Genomic DNA, 14,120 nt, shown 5'->3' with positions numbered 1-14,120 from the left:
TAAATTGTTATGGAATCTCCTTCAATGCTTTCAAAATCTTGAAAGCATTGTTTTTGTTACTTTCTGTATTTTTAAAATATATTTTTATATTTACTTTTTAATGACAGTATATTTATTGAACAAAAATGAATTCTTTTATTTATCAAAATACACAGAAAATAGTATAAGCTTTTCTAAAGTGATTCTTTTGAACAAGTATTGACTTAGACATTATAAAAAAACATTATTTTAGCTAATGTATTTGTATCAGTACTGTGTGCCTTTTGCCCTATGTGTGGGGTAAAAGGCCCACCCTTGCCACCTCATATATTTATAAGATTTTTAAACAAAATAAACCACTTATGATTTATTTTCACACAAAATCTGTTGCTCCGTCAATGTTAAATATAAACATATATGTTTTTTCTGCAATCATACGTTATGGGCGTAGTGAAAAGCACATTTTTCTTCTTAAGGTGTTCCTTTAGCCCTGTTGTACCCTACACTTTTCAAAATAATGTATTGGTTCGAAATGTAACATTTAACATGACAGTATTTTGAATGTAGCCTTTTGTAAAATTATAAAGCAAAACATAAATGTGCAAAAAAAAAAAAAAAGACTAGTATTTCCATTGTTGACTAGCAGCACCATTGTTTAGTCAACTAGCCTCACAAATCATTTTAAAAATAATTTTTATTTTTATTTTTCAGCACTGTGTGTTCGGTGCATCACATGAGGTAAAATAATGGATGCTGAGTGGTGTAGGGTAATGATGTGAGTTCTTTGTTGAAAGACACTGCTTGGGGTCTTTGTGTCAGAGCTAGATAAAGAGTGATATTGAGAATGGAGTACAATGCACACTTTCAGTTTCTGCAGGTATGTGTAACCCAGTCTAGTTCTCACACATTTTCAGTGATAATAGTCTCGCTGGCAAATTCCCTCCTTACTTTTCATCCAAAGTAGTCAATCTATCTATAAATGACCTACTAAAACCTGCATGTACGTGGCTTCCGTCTGGTCCTAATCTAAGACCAGATGCCTATTGGGAACAGTCCAAGAGTCTTTGAAAGAGTTCAAATAATATCAGCAAATGTTCCTGAATTGACTTTTTAAGAAAACATGTGTGGATGATTTTCTCTCTCTTTTGTCTCATACCCTGATTAGCCAAAAAAGTTGCAATATACAACAAAGTTGTAAAAGTTAAGAGCTCTGTTTTTTAACTTATTTTAACTAATTTATTTTTTTACAAAATATGGCAAAAGGTTTGGTTTGGCAAAACTTTACATTCTGATGAGGCCCGATAGATATGTTTTTTTTTTTTTTTTTTTTTTTTTTTTTTTTCCTCCACAGGTGCCGGAGAACATATTTCTCAGTTTATGGTAAACACAGCTGAATGGTGTCTCAGTGGGATAATTACTGCACATTCAAATGAACTTTAAATGCCGTGAGCCATTCAATGCTGTGCTCATTCCCAGCAGGCCTGAGCTGTATTTGGGTGTGTAAGTGTATTCATACAGATTGGCGTCAGAGTACAATCAGCAGTCTGCAGGAGTGATACTATCAGCTCAGGCTTTTTCATAATGGTTGACAGGGAGTGCATTATAAATATTTTAAATATATGCAGCAATGTTAGCAGGGACGTGCACAGACATTTTGGGAGGCAGGGGCTCAAGTGGAAAAAAAGGACACTTCTAATAATTATTTATTTTAAAAAAATAAATAAAAACATTAAATATATTAACATAACTCTTGACTTTCTTACCAATTTATTTTAATTCCCTCATGCACACAGTTGTTTTATACTCGAGATTTCAGGAAAAATAATCAGTTCACAGAAACCATGGTGGTCTTTAGTATTTACTGGGTTTATCACAAGAGCAGGCAACAGCAAAGGAAACTATGGCACAATGTGCATGTTTTCTACGCTACTATTTTCAAGTATGTAGTTGACAATTTTGAGATTTTGGTCTTTTTGCTTCCATGTCTTTTTACTCTAATGGAAAGAACTTCCAAAATGCACATTTAGATGGTGTTTGTTTTAAGTCTACTACCCCTGTCTCTTTGCATCTGTAGATTTTTTTTTTTTTTTTTTTTTCCTAAATTAACCAAAACAAGCTACTATATATTTAAACACATCAAGAGTCTATTCCCCTGAAATGTTATGTATTATAACAAATGCCTGCAGAGGGCGCCAAAAGCCTGGTGATTGTTGTTGTTACACAGCATGATCAAATCCTTGTTTTTGGCCAAACCGCATTTAATTAAAAATATAATATTAATTAAAAAAAAAAATAGTAATAATATTCGCCACTTCTTTGTGACAGAAATGCTACAGCCACTGTAATTTCTTGAACAAGAATATGTGGACATCAAAACATACAAACACAGAGCGAGGGCTTAAACTTTAATTGATGTATTCTCCTGTGTAAGCGTAGATTTAAGAATGATAGCATTATGCAATGCTGCATTATGATTTTTTTTTTAATGGTTTTAATAAATCGTGCATCCTTAGAAAACTGTCTAATAATGTGGTTCATGGATCCGCGTCCGTGGAATGCTCCACTTCTGTTATTGACAGCCCTACAGATATCTTTACCATGGTTCAAAACGCAATGCATAGCACATTAAAATAACTGAAATTATATTATGACGTAAATTGCAGTAGTATCAAATCAGGCAGATGCGTTGCTGGTGGACAAATTATTAATTAATTAATTAAATATTAATTATTAATTAAACACTTATAAATAATCTCACCCTTCAATATCCAAAACTTTCACATGTTTGTGAACATACATAGGCTACCTGAAAGTTATACACAGGATTCATCTTGGGCTTTTTTACTTTTTTCGCTTCTCATTGCCAGATAGCTGTTGTCTTTTCCCGGGTGTCAGCCAGCAGAAAACATGAGGTGGGGCGAGGCTTGCATGCGGGAATGAATGGCGTTTTGCGTGCGTTCGCCGTAACATGCATTTATTTATTTTTTTTCTATTTATGTTTATTAATATTAATATTGAATAAACACATTCATTTATTAAAAAAAAAAAGCACCCTAGAAAAAAGGGCACTTTCTCTTGAGGAAGAAAAAGGGCAGGTGCTCAAGCCCCCTTTGATGGCTGTGTGTGCACGTGCCTGAATGTTAGAGGCAATGAAGAAAACATGAGGGTGCTGGCTATGGCTGCTGACCATGGCTCAATTTTACTTGATTCTCACTTTGATGAACCAGTATCCATTCTTAAATCCTAAGAATTGATCTTTAATCTGTGCTGTTTTCAACTGATGTGTAAACAACACTTCACTAAACATTATTTGTAGCACTCTCCCCATCCATTGAATCACAATAAGTTTTGTGCTTCACTTTTGATATGGAACAGAGTTTAGCTTTCAAATTGATTCTCATTTTGATGAACCGTTGTCAATTTTTGAATCCCAAGAATCAATCTTTTAGTTCATGCTGTTTTTAGTTGATGAATGAACAAAACTTTGTAGCATGGCTCCAATCCATTTAATTGCAATAAGCTTTGTCCTTTGTTGTCCTTTGCTTTCTTTAGGGCAGTATACCTCTAATACCATGGCTGGTTTAAGTCCACTTTAACTCATCCTCTGTGACTGCCGAGAAACCGTGCTGTGACATGAGCTAATGGCTCAATACGGCTGTGTGAGTATTTGTCAAAATCAGGGGGCCATAAAAACAGATTGATACAGTAAATGGTACTCAAATTTTTGATTTTGTTAGAGCAGTATGTCATATTTCTAGGCCTTATGTCCCCTTCAACAAATTTAACTCTGTGTAGGCTGAAAAACTGCGCTGTGAAATGGGCTGATGATGCAATAGGGGGCTCAGTGTGCACTGTCCTATATGCTCAGTTTAATTGTTCTTAAAAAACGACTGGTACAGTAAAAAGTGCTCATATTTTGGGTAGATATACAATATCTCACAAAAGTGAGTACACCCCTCACATTTCAGCAACCATTTTATTATGTGTGTTCTCAAGGGACAATACTATAGAAATGAAAATTGGATATACTTTAGAGTAGACAATGTGCAGCTTGTATAGCAGTAAAGATTTACTGTCCTCTGAAAATAATTCAACGTACAGCCATTATTGTCTAAATAACTGGCAACAAAAGTGAGTACATGCTAAGTCAATGGTTCTCAACCTTTTTTGGTCCAGCGCTCCCTATCCATTATCCAGGTCATCGGGACTATTTTAGACTGGTTTGAGTCGGCACCGCTGCGGAGTAGCACAGTACCAAGACGTCTGCAATTTTGTTTACCGCTAGAGTGCCAAAAGTTCTGAACTGCAGCTTATATATATATATATATATATATATATATATAATATAAGCATGTCACTGAAAGCCAAATAACAGATTTGATTTGACTGAACAGTGGCAGGGCTTAATTTGTGCCGGAACAAGCCGGATCCGGATCCGGCACCTCCGAAATCTGATCCGGCACCTCATTTGGGGGATTCCCCATCTCATATGACACCAAAAGTGGTCCATGCCGTGTTTTGTATTTTCCGACACATAAGCAACATATAAAGCAGTGGCTGTCAAACTTTTTCTTTAAAGATCGACCAAACCAAGTCAAGCCAAGCATAAGAATACTAAAATATATAATATACATATACAGAACAAGAATAAAAATAAAAACTTATAAGTAGCTATAAACAAGCCAAAACGAATTCATTTGAAGCGAAACTGAAAGTAAAAACCAGTTCTCACATATACTACATAGTATTTAAAATGAGCAGTGTAACTTTTTATATGTTTGGTTGACTGTATTTTATTTTGATAACGAACAGGCTGCGATGTCAAGTTTGCAATGCTAGAATATGTTGTGTGCACACGCGAGGCGCCGACGCGATCACTTCAACTGTTTCCTTATACCAGCAAAAACAACTTAAATACTCCATAATTTACAGATATGAGTAAGACATCATTCAATACTGCAAAGTTTACTTTTATTTGTGTACACTCAACACTAAAAACAGAACAATATGCTTTTGCAAAATAAAGAAAACAGGATGCGCTTTTTGTCATCTCGGTTTCCATTCCGTGAACTTGTTTGTGGAGCGCCGCACCTCACAAAAATGAATCAAAGCAGCATACGGGTGCTGGTCATATAATTAGAATATCATCAAAAAGTTGATTTATTTCACTAATTCCATTCAAAAAGTGAGACTTGTATATTATATTCATTCATGACACACAGACTGATATATTTCAAATGTTTATTTCTTTTAATTTTGATGATTATAACTGACAACTAAGGAAAATCCCAAATTCAGTATCTCAGAAAATTAGAATATTGTGAAAAGGTTCAATATTGAAGACACCTGGTGCCACACTCTAATCAGCTAATTAACTCAAAACACCTGCAAAGGCCTTTAAATGGTCTCTCAATCTAGTTCTGTAGGCTACACAATCATGGGGAATACTGCTGACTTGACAGTTGTCCAAAAGACGACCATTGACACCTTGCACAAGGAGGGCAAGACACAAAAGGTCATTGCAAAAGAGGCTGGCTGTTCACAGAGCTCTGTGTCCAAGCACATTAATAGAGAGGTGAAGGGAAGGAAAAGATGTGGTAGAAAAAAGTGTACAAGCAATAGGGATAACCGCACCCTGGACTGGATTGTGAAACAAAACCAATTCAATAATGTGGGGGAGATTCACAAAGAGTGGACTACAGCTGGAGTCAGATGTTTCAAGAACCACTACGCACAGACGTATGCAAGACATGGGTTTCAGCTGTCGCATTCCTTGTGTCAAGCCACTTCTGAACAACAGACAGCGTCAGAAGCGCCTCGCCTGGGGTAAAGATAAAAAGGACTGGACTGCTGCTGAGTGGTCCAAAGTTATGTTCTCTGATGAAAGTAAATTTTGCATTTCCTTTGAAAATCAGGGTCCCAGAGTCTGGAGGAAGAGAGGAGAGCACACAATCCACGTTGCTTGAGGTCCAGTGTAAAGTTTCCACAGTCAGTGATGGTTTGGGGTGCCATGTCATCTGCTGGTGTTGGTCCACTGTGTTTTCTGAGGTCCAAGGTCAATGCAGCCGTATACCAGGAAGTTTTAGAGCACTTCATGCTTCCTGCTGCTGATCAACTTTATGGAGATGCAGATTTCATTTTCCAACAGGACTTGGCACCTGCACACAGTGCCAAAGCTACCAGTACCTGGTTTAAGGACCATGGTATCCCTGTTCTTAATTGGCCAGCAAACTCGCCTGACCTTAACCCCATAGAAAATCTATGGGGTATTGTGAAGAGGAAGATGCGATATGCCAGACCCAACAATGCAGAAGAGCTGAAGGCCACTATCAGAGCAACCTGGGCTCTTATAACACCTGAGCAGTGCCACAGACTGATCGACTCCATGCCACGCCGCATTGCTGCAGTAATTCAGGCAAAAGGAGCCCCAACTAAGTATTGAGTGCTGTACATGCTCATATTTTTCATGTTCATACTTTTCAGTTGGCCAAGATTTCTAAAAATCCTTTCTTTGTATTGGTCTTAAGTAATATTCTAATTTTCTGAGATACTGAATTTGGGATTTTCCTTAGTTGTCAGTTATAATCATCAAAATTAAAAGAAATAAACATTTGAAATATATCAGTCTGTGTGTAATGAATGAATATAATATACAAGTTTCACTTTTTGAATGGAATTAGTGAAATATATCAACTTTTTGATGATATTCTAATTATATGACCAGCACCTGTATATAGGCTATTTGTCATTTGAGTTTTTTCTTTCGCTTTGTTAATCAATTAAGTCAAATATATTTTTGCATATTTATTCATTTTCGACTATTATTTTATGAAAACAAATTTTGTTTTATTTTTTATATAGGCTAACTTACACAAACTATATCCTGTCAACCCATTTTTTAAGTCTTGTGACACAGGGTTTGAAAACCTGTGATATAAAGAATATATATAAACTTAAATGTTTTATATAAACTATACATATAAACTTCGATGACGATGCTTTCTGAAACTTAAGCGTGCAAGTCGCATGCTTTGCATTATATCTTGACGTGATGGAGACTTCAGAGAGAGCTGGTGTTGTTGAACATCGTTTTATTAAAATGCTGTGAGGAGACGCAGGATAATTAAACGCGTATATGCCCATACACTGGCAGCCTCCACATGAATGCGCTCGCACACAAAATGTCTACGAGTTTAAACATCTGAATTGTTGAGGGCTGTGTTTCTCAGACTTTGTTGGGCCTAATGCATAATGCCATGGTGTGTTACGCACAAATGGTCACAATACACCATGAGTATGCCAATAAATTGTTTCCATCACCTTAACGCGCACTTTGCTGTAATGCAAAACTCAAGATAGTCTGCGTATTAAATTTCTTTGATAATTTTGACATTATTTAGTTTAATTCATTCGTCACCTGAGTGAATGGAAACATGATTTATTGAAAATATTTGAAAATATAAGTGGTTCTTAAGTCAATACTTTTTTTAATGGCCTGTCAACTTTCCATTCCTCCGCTACGATTCTAGTCAGCGCTGGATTCTAGCCACCACCGGATTGTTGTCAGCGCGAAACACATTGTGCACATGAATGCTGATTCTTGTCAGCGCTGGATTCTAGTCAGAGCTTGAACGCTGGTCTATGACTGAAATAATATGTTGTTGCAAAAGAAACGATACATAGCTAACATATCGCATTAAACTGGCAGATTTTAGAATATTGTAGGCAATTCTTTTGCAAGTAATTACAAGTTTAATCTTGTCTTGCCTGGATCTTTGGTGTAAACTTGCGAACGCCCCCCAAGAATACCTGGGGGGCCCCCTTTCAAAAATCTTGCTTCCAACGCCCCCCGTTGTTCTCTGAACGCCCCCTGGGGGGCGGTACCGCCCCCGTTGAGAAACACTAAGTGAACATGTCAAAACTGTGTCCAAAGTGTCAATATTTTGTGTGAGCACCATTGTTATTTAGCACTGCCTTAATCCTTCTGGGCATGGAATTCACCAGAGATGCACAGGTTGTTGCTGGGATCCTCTTCCACTTCTCCATAATGACATCACGGAGCTGCTGGATGTTAGACACATGGCGCTTCTCCACCTTCCACTTGAGGATGCCCCACAGGTGCTCAATAGGGTTCAGGTCTGGAGAATGTACTTGGCCACTCCATCACCTTCACTTTCAGCTTCCTCAGCAAGGCAGTTGTCATCTTGGCGGTCTGTTTGGGGTCATTATCATGCCATTCATCCCAGTTTCTGAAGGGAGGGCATCATGTTCTGCTTCAGAATGTCACAGTACATGTTGGAATCCGTGATTCCCTCAATGAAGCAGAGCTCCCCAGTACCAGCAGCACTCATGCAGCCCCAGACCATGATGCTACCACCACCATGCTTGACTGTAGGCAAGACACAATTTTCTTGGTACTCCTCACCAGGGCGTTGCCACACATGCTGGACACCATCTGAGCCAAACAAGTCTTAGTCTCACCAGACCACAGGATGTGGTTCCAGTAATTCATGCCCTTGGACAGGTTGTCTTCAGTAAACTGTTTGCGGGCTTTCTTGTGAGCCCGCTTCAGAAGAGGCTTCCTTCTGGGACGACGGCCATGCAAACCGACTTGTTGCAGTGTGCGGCGTATGGTCTGAGCACTGACAAGCTGACCTTCCGCTTCTGCAACCTCTAAAGCAAAGCTGGCAGCAGTCATGCATAGGGCTGGACGATTAATCGAAAAGTAATCGAAACTGAAATTCAGAACCTCCTAAGCGACGTAATTTTTCATGTCGGTTATTTCGGTTTTTTAATCCTGTTAATACTTCCCCCTTAAAAACATACTACCACGTGTGTACAAACAAGCGAGTTTGTAAATCAAATAGCCACGTTTCTCTCGCGTCTCTCATAAATCAGCTTTGTCAAGCAGGCTACTATCATCTAAAACACTACATCATACACATTTTGTATTATTTGATGTGTATTTAAATGTTTAAAACATCGTATGATATGATACATGACTAAGTTCAAACTATATGAATGAAATGAAGCACGATAGCATGTCAAATAGTCTCTGTCTTTTCTACTAGCCTAATGGTTCTGTCTATTTAAACGTTGTATGATATGATCTTGTCATTCAACCAATAAATTGCTCAACGGTAACGTGCAGTGTAGGTCTTGCAAATCTGTCTTGGCTTATGATAGCAAGAATACAGGTACATCTCTATAGCGAAGGATTTCGGTTCGGGCCTCAGTTTAAAGCCCGTGCAGACCTCTAGCCCAGTCCTAGTAGTGACTGGTGACTTCTGGAGCTGTAGTGTTGTTACAGTTCCACTGAATAAATATTATCTGCAGTTGTACTTGAATCCAGTTGTACTTGAATGTTGAAGCTGCCTTTTTAAAGAGGAAATGGATGCTGAATGGCATATTATTTTATTTATTTATTTATTTTTTTTAAATTGAATTTATGGGTGCCACTACCAGTTTGCCTAACTGATAAACGCTGTCATTTCTGTTTCATATGAGAAACATTAAACGGCAAATGCACCAAAAGCGGGATGAAACAGTGCTACTGGTTTGAACCGCACCACATTTATCAGGTCAGCCCAAAAGACTGCGCAGTGCGAGCTTGAGCAAATGCGTTGGTTTGCTAGCTGATCGGTCTCGATCATGTGACTACTACACATCGCTGTGTTATCCAATGAGAAGCGTTTGAGTTCTCCAATACAAGCCAGAAATGTCTCTATGATTTAAACTAGTTTAAAGCCAGATGAAACAGTGCTGACATTCTTAACAACACTGATGTGGAAAACTGGCGAAACATTGTGCCACAACGATCCAGTTTGAAGGCTTTTCAATCAACAAACCACCATCATTTACTATGAAATTACTTTAATAACAATAACTGTAACTATGGTATTGTGGTAAAATTTTGTGATATATCGAATTTTATTATACTAATAATGTAGACATGTATTAAAGGAGCAATGGAATATAGTATTAGTATTTTTTTGTTAAGCTATAGCAGTTTTTGTGCATTTGTATTTATACTAACTGTCTTTAGGTTTTACTGTTTTTCATAATCAATACCATAGAGGTTAGCCATGGTAATGAGGTGCCATGCGTGGTTTTACCTGTGGTTATGATCTACAAATGTATGCTACTGTGGAAAACCAATGGTTAATTTTATTAAAAGTAGAGTCCTAACTTGATCAGCATTTTGTTTAAATTTTTTAAAGTGAGGTTAATTTTTACAGATGTTACTGTTTTTGTTAATGAAAATAAATGTACATCTGCATCCCAGCTCAAGCTACTGTCAAATGTGTATTTTCAAGAGACAAGCATGTAATATTATTAATACCCCCTCCGCCACCCCAGTGCTACCAAATCAGGTGCTGTAGAACTTTATGGCACCGGTGCCACTGCTCTCAAATGTTAGTTTGAAGCCCTGTATTAATCCAAATTATTTGATTTTTATTTATTTATTTTTTACAGTTGCAGTGGATCCCCATGGACGGAGATGTGCACGATGGTGTGATGGACTTAGCAGCCTGTGAAGTCAGCCACTGCACAGACAGTCTGCCTGCAGACAGTGTGTGAACCTATTGCTGTGCAACACACACTGGCCATAAAGCTAAAGTAACCAACAGTCCTCCTACATAGCGGACAGCTGGTAAGTCCACTCTGCATTGTGCTCATGTCACCATAAAGGTGTGTTACCTGATAATGAGTTGCAGTGGGTTTTTTTTTTTTTTGTTTAGGGCAGGGGTGGCAAACGTCGGTGCTGGAGAGCCACAGTCCTGCAGAGTTTTGCTTCAGCCCTAATCAAACACAATTGAACAAGCTAATCAAGGTCTGAAGGGTTACTAGGAAGCTGTAGTCAGGTGAGGTTTTTATTAGGGTTGGAGCTGAACTCTGCAGGACTGTGGCTCTCCAGGACTTGAGTTCACCACCCCTGGTCTAGAGGTATTTTCTGTTTTAGCAATTTTGTTTTTGAATGAATGAGCTGGTGTTGGCTTCAGTTATGAGAGAGCTGGTATTTGCAGCAGGAACTTGTGTGTCTATGCATGTGTGTTCTTGCATATGTATCACTTAACTGTGCTGCACTGTGCACATGCCATACGGCTCTCTACCCTTGTCCCATCCATCATTAGCTGTGCGGAGGGTCAAATGGACAACGAAGGTGAGTACTCTGTATCTTATTACTCTGTGCACTGAAGTGCCTGGAACTCCGTCATTTGACTCTCTGCTCGCTCGTGTTATCCAGAATCAAACACCCTCCGTGTGGTCCGTAGCCTTGACCTGCCTCCCCGTGTAGCCCCCCTGTAGTTGCTTCGAGATCTGTCTCTTTTACCTGATTTGGATGTACTACACTCCTCCATTGTGCAAACATACCCATGTGCTTGTCATGTTATTGCAGGCCATAATGGTGACTCTTGGTCATACAAAAAACACTGTGGTCATCTGTTTACTTTATAAACAGGAGACAAACATGTCAGTCCCAGAAATCTGATCTAGTTATTATTTTCTCAAAACACACCACAAAGACTGCACAGTGCTGTTTTGGGCTGGGATAAGCCCAGTGCGTGCATGTGTGTGTGTTTGTGTGTGACTGTCTGCGTGCCTGGCATATAGTCATGCTGCAACATTTTTACAGTCAGTGAAAACATCAGTCTGTGCGTTCAGCACTTTGTGCTGGGAGGAAATTATCTCTGGCTGAGTGTAATTACTGTACGCTTATCTGCTCTGCATGGCTCCCATCTTAGTCAAACGGCAGTATAATTAGAACAGGGTTTTAAAGAGTTCATTACAAACACTTTTAGATTTTTATCTGGAGGTGGAGCAGTTCTGACATACACCTGCTTAAATGCCTTCGTACATGTGTAAGTGTTTGTGACCATATGCGTATGTTGCGCAGTTCATGTCTCCTGGCTGGAATTCTGGATCCAGAAAATCTTTTTGTAGGAATTTTGATTCTGATTCAGTGTTGGTCTTGGGGTTTCTTTTTTAACAAGGTGATAAACTCAATCAGTGACGTTCACACGAGCTCTGCCTCTTGAAAAGAATATGTCCCTGAGCGTTTTTTAGAACAGAAGGGAGGCTCGCAGAGGTTGGGGGTTTAGCTCCCATCAGGGGAAGTGTGGCTATTTTTACCTCATAGGAAGTGTGTGTCTGTGTATGCCGAAATAGCCACAAGCGTGCTTCTTGTGGAGTGGTGTCGCAAATGCCTGGAGAGACTGAAGAGCCAAGACCAACAACTCTGGGGCTCTGCATGGAGGTGCGAGGAAGGAGCTCAGAGCACAATGTTATTTTAACCCTTCTATCTGTCACTTCCTGTGTGTCGCCCATGTCCACCCCCACCCCATTTCCCTGTCCACTTCTTCAAATGGACCAGCATCGCCTTACAGTGCCCCCACCTCAAGGACATATGTCAGTGGTGACAAGGCTTCCTGGAGTGCTCCTAATGTGGTCCTTGGCAGACTACGATGTGGGATGAAGACAGATGACACCAGACAGAAGATTAAAAAACTGGGCTGAGATGTTTAATAGCTCAAACTTTCTCTCACTTTTTTTTTTGCATTGTAGTTCAGCATCACGTCAGAAGCAGGGAGCAGGTTATAGTATAATAAGATCATCTGCTGTGTGTCATATAACAGAGCAGGAGATGATGCAATAGGCCAGGTCTCTTACTGAGAACACCTCTGTTTTCAGAAGAGCACGTCCACACACACATGCCCACAGCCACTTTGTATATAGTATGGCATGCCAGTGATAGCCACCCACATGTCAAAAATCCATTCGTAAAAGTGTTGCTCATGCCTGCTTATGCACCACAAACAAAATCACTGTTAAATATGTCAAATTACTAAAACAACAGTAACAGATCAAAAAACTCAATCACTTTCTTCTTGAGAGTCTTTTCAACATAATATACAAAGTTTTGTCCTTCACTTTGTGTCTCCTTTTATGTCACTCTGACCCTCACTTTGTGTCAGCTGACTGTCTGTTCACCTGGCTTGGTGTGTCTCTAAGGACCTGGTTTAACTCAGTGGAGTAAACACCAAGCGCATGAGCTCATCTTTGTGTGTTTAACACTCATGCATAGTTACAGTTCTGCTTTGCCTGTTAACTTTCACCATCAGAAACAAATGCGTATTTCAACAACCGTATTTTACTTAAAATGGGACTTTTTTCTCTCTCTCTCTCTCTCTCTCTCTCACTCACTCACTCACTCACTCACTCACTCACTCACACGGCTACTGCAGAGACATCCAGACACAACGAACAAGCTTCTGTTAGAAATAGTTACTTTTAAGGGTGTTTACAAGAACTTACTAACACTTTAAGTTACAACACAATTATTTATGTCTTATTAGGGCTCGACAGTGCAAGCATTTCACTCTCATTTGTGACTAAAATTAGATGTGTGTGTGAACTAAGGATGACCGATTATATCGGCCACCATATCCGTATTGGCCGATAGATGTTTATTTTTTAATGTTATCGTTATTGACCCGATAAGAAAATTTTGCCGATATATTAAAGCCGACAAATTCCATTTATAAATAATGGATTATTTCTATTATTATCATTATTGTTATTATTATTATTTCCTTCACTCTTCAGATGCGCACTGTTTGCCATGATGGTTTTGAATTGCTTAAAATATGATTTAAATCACTTAGAAAAGGAAAATGCAGTTAAGTGCAAAATGTGCAGCGCAAATCTGTCATATAGTCTACATAAAATTATAATGAAAACATTACTGTAAAAGAATGTTGTGAATTCTTTGTACGCCCATATTTTAGCATGTTGTTACGGGATAAGCGCAGCCACAACGGAGTTACACCTTCATGACTTCATGATGTTTACTTGTGGATTTACAGCCTTTTGTTTTGTGTAATTGTAAGTTGTAATGTTATGTTTATTTTGTGTGTGTGTGTGTATATGTGTATATATATCTGTGAGATACTATATATGTATCTCACAGAAGTGAGTACACCTCTCACATTTTTGTAAATATTTTATATCTTTATATCACTGAAGAAATGACACTTTGCTACAATGTAAAGTAGTGAGTGTACAGCTTGTATAACAATGTGAATTTGCTGTCCCCTCAAAATAACTCAACACACAGCCTTTAATGTCTAAACCGCTGG

At 38.6% G+C, this 14,120-nt stretch overlaps 1 protein-coding gene across 4 annotated transcripts in view; it reads left to right on the top strand.

Annotated features, from left to right (window-relative positions):
• The window catches only part of tnk2b (tyrosine kinase, non-receptor, 2b), a 119,822-nt gene that overhangs the window by 30,801 nt on the left and 74,901 nt on the right, over positions 1 to 14,120 (top strand). For 2 of the 4 annotated variants that reach the window (XM_051863609.1, XM_051863599.1), the window contains 2 exons: positions 3,532 to 3,638; positions 10,456 to 10,633. The gene's annotated coding sequence lies outside the window, so the exon portion shown is untranslated. The remainder of the gene's footprint in view (positions 1 to 3,531; positions 3,639 to 10,455; positions 10,634 to 14,120) is intronic. The other 2 variants (XM_051863580.1, XM_051863590.1) reach the window with 1 other exon arrangement.

Source organism: Ctenopharyngodon idella, chromosome 2 (assembly GCF_019924925.1).
Source record: "Ctenopharyngodon idella isolate HZGC_01 chromosome 2, HZGC01, whole genome shotgun sequence".
In the NCBI taxonomy this organism is placed as follows: domain Eukaryota; kingdom Metazoa; phylum Chordata; class Actinopteri; order Cypriniformes; family Xenocyprididae; genus Ctenopharyngodon; species Ctenopharyngodon idella.
Note: the sequence above shows the minus strand (reverse complement) of the source record. Positions and strands in the feature narration are given on the sequence as shown.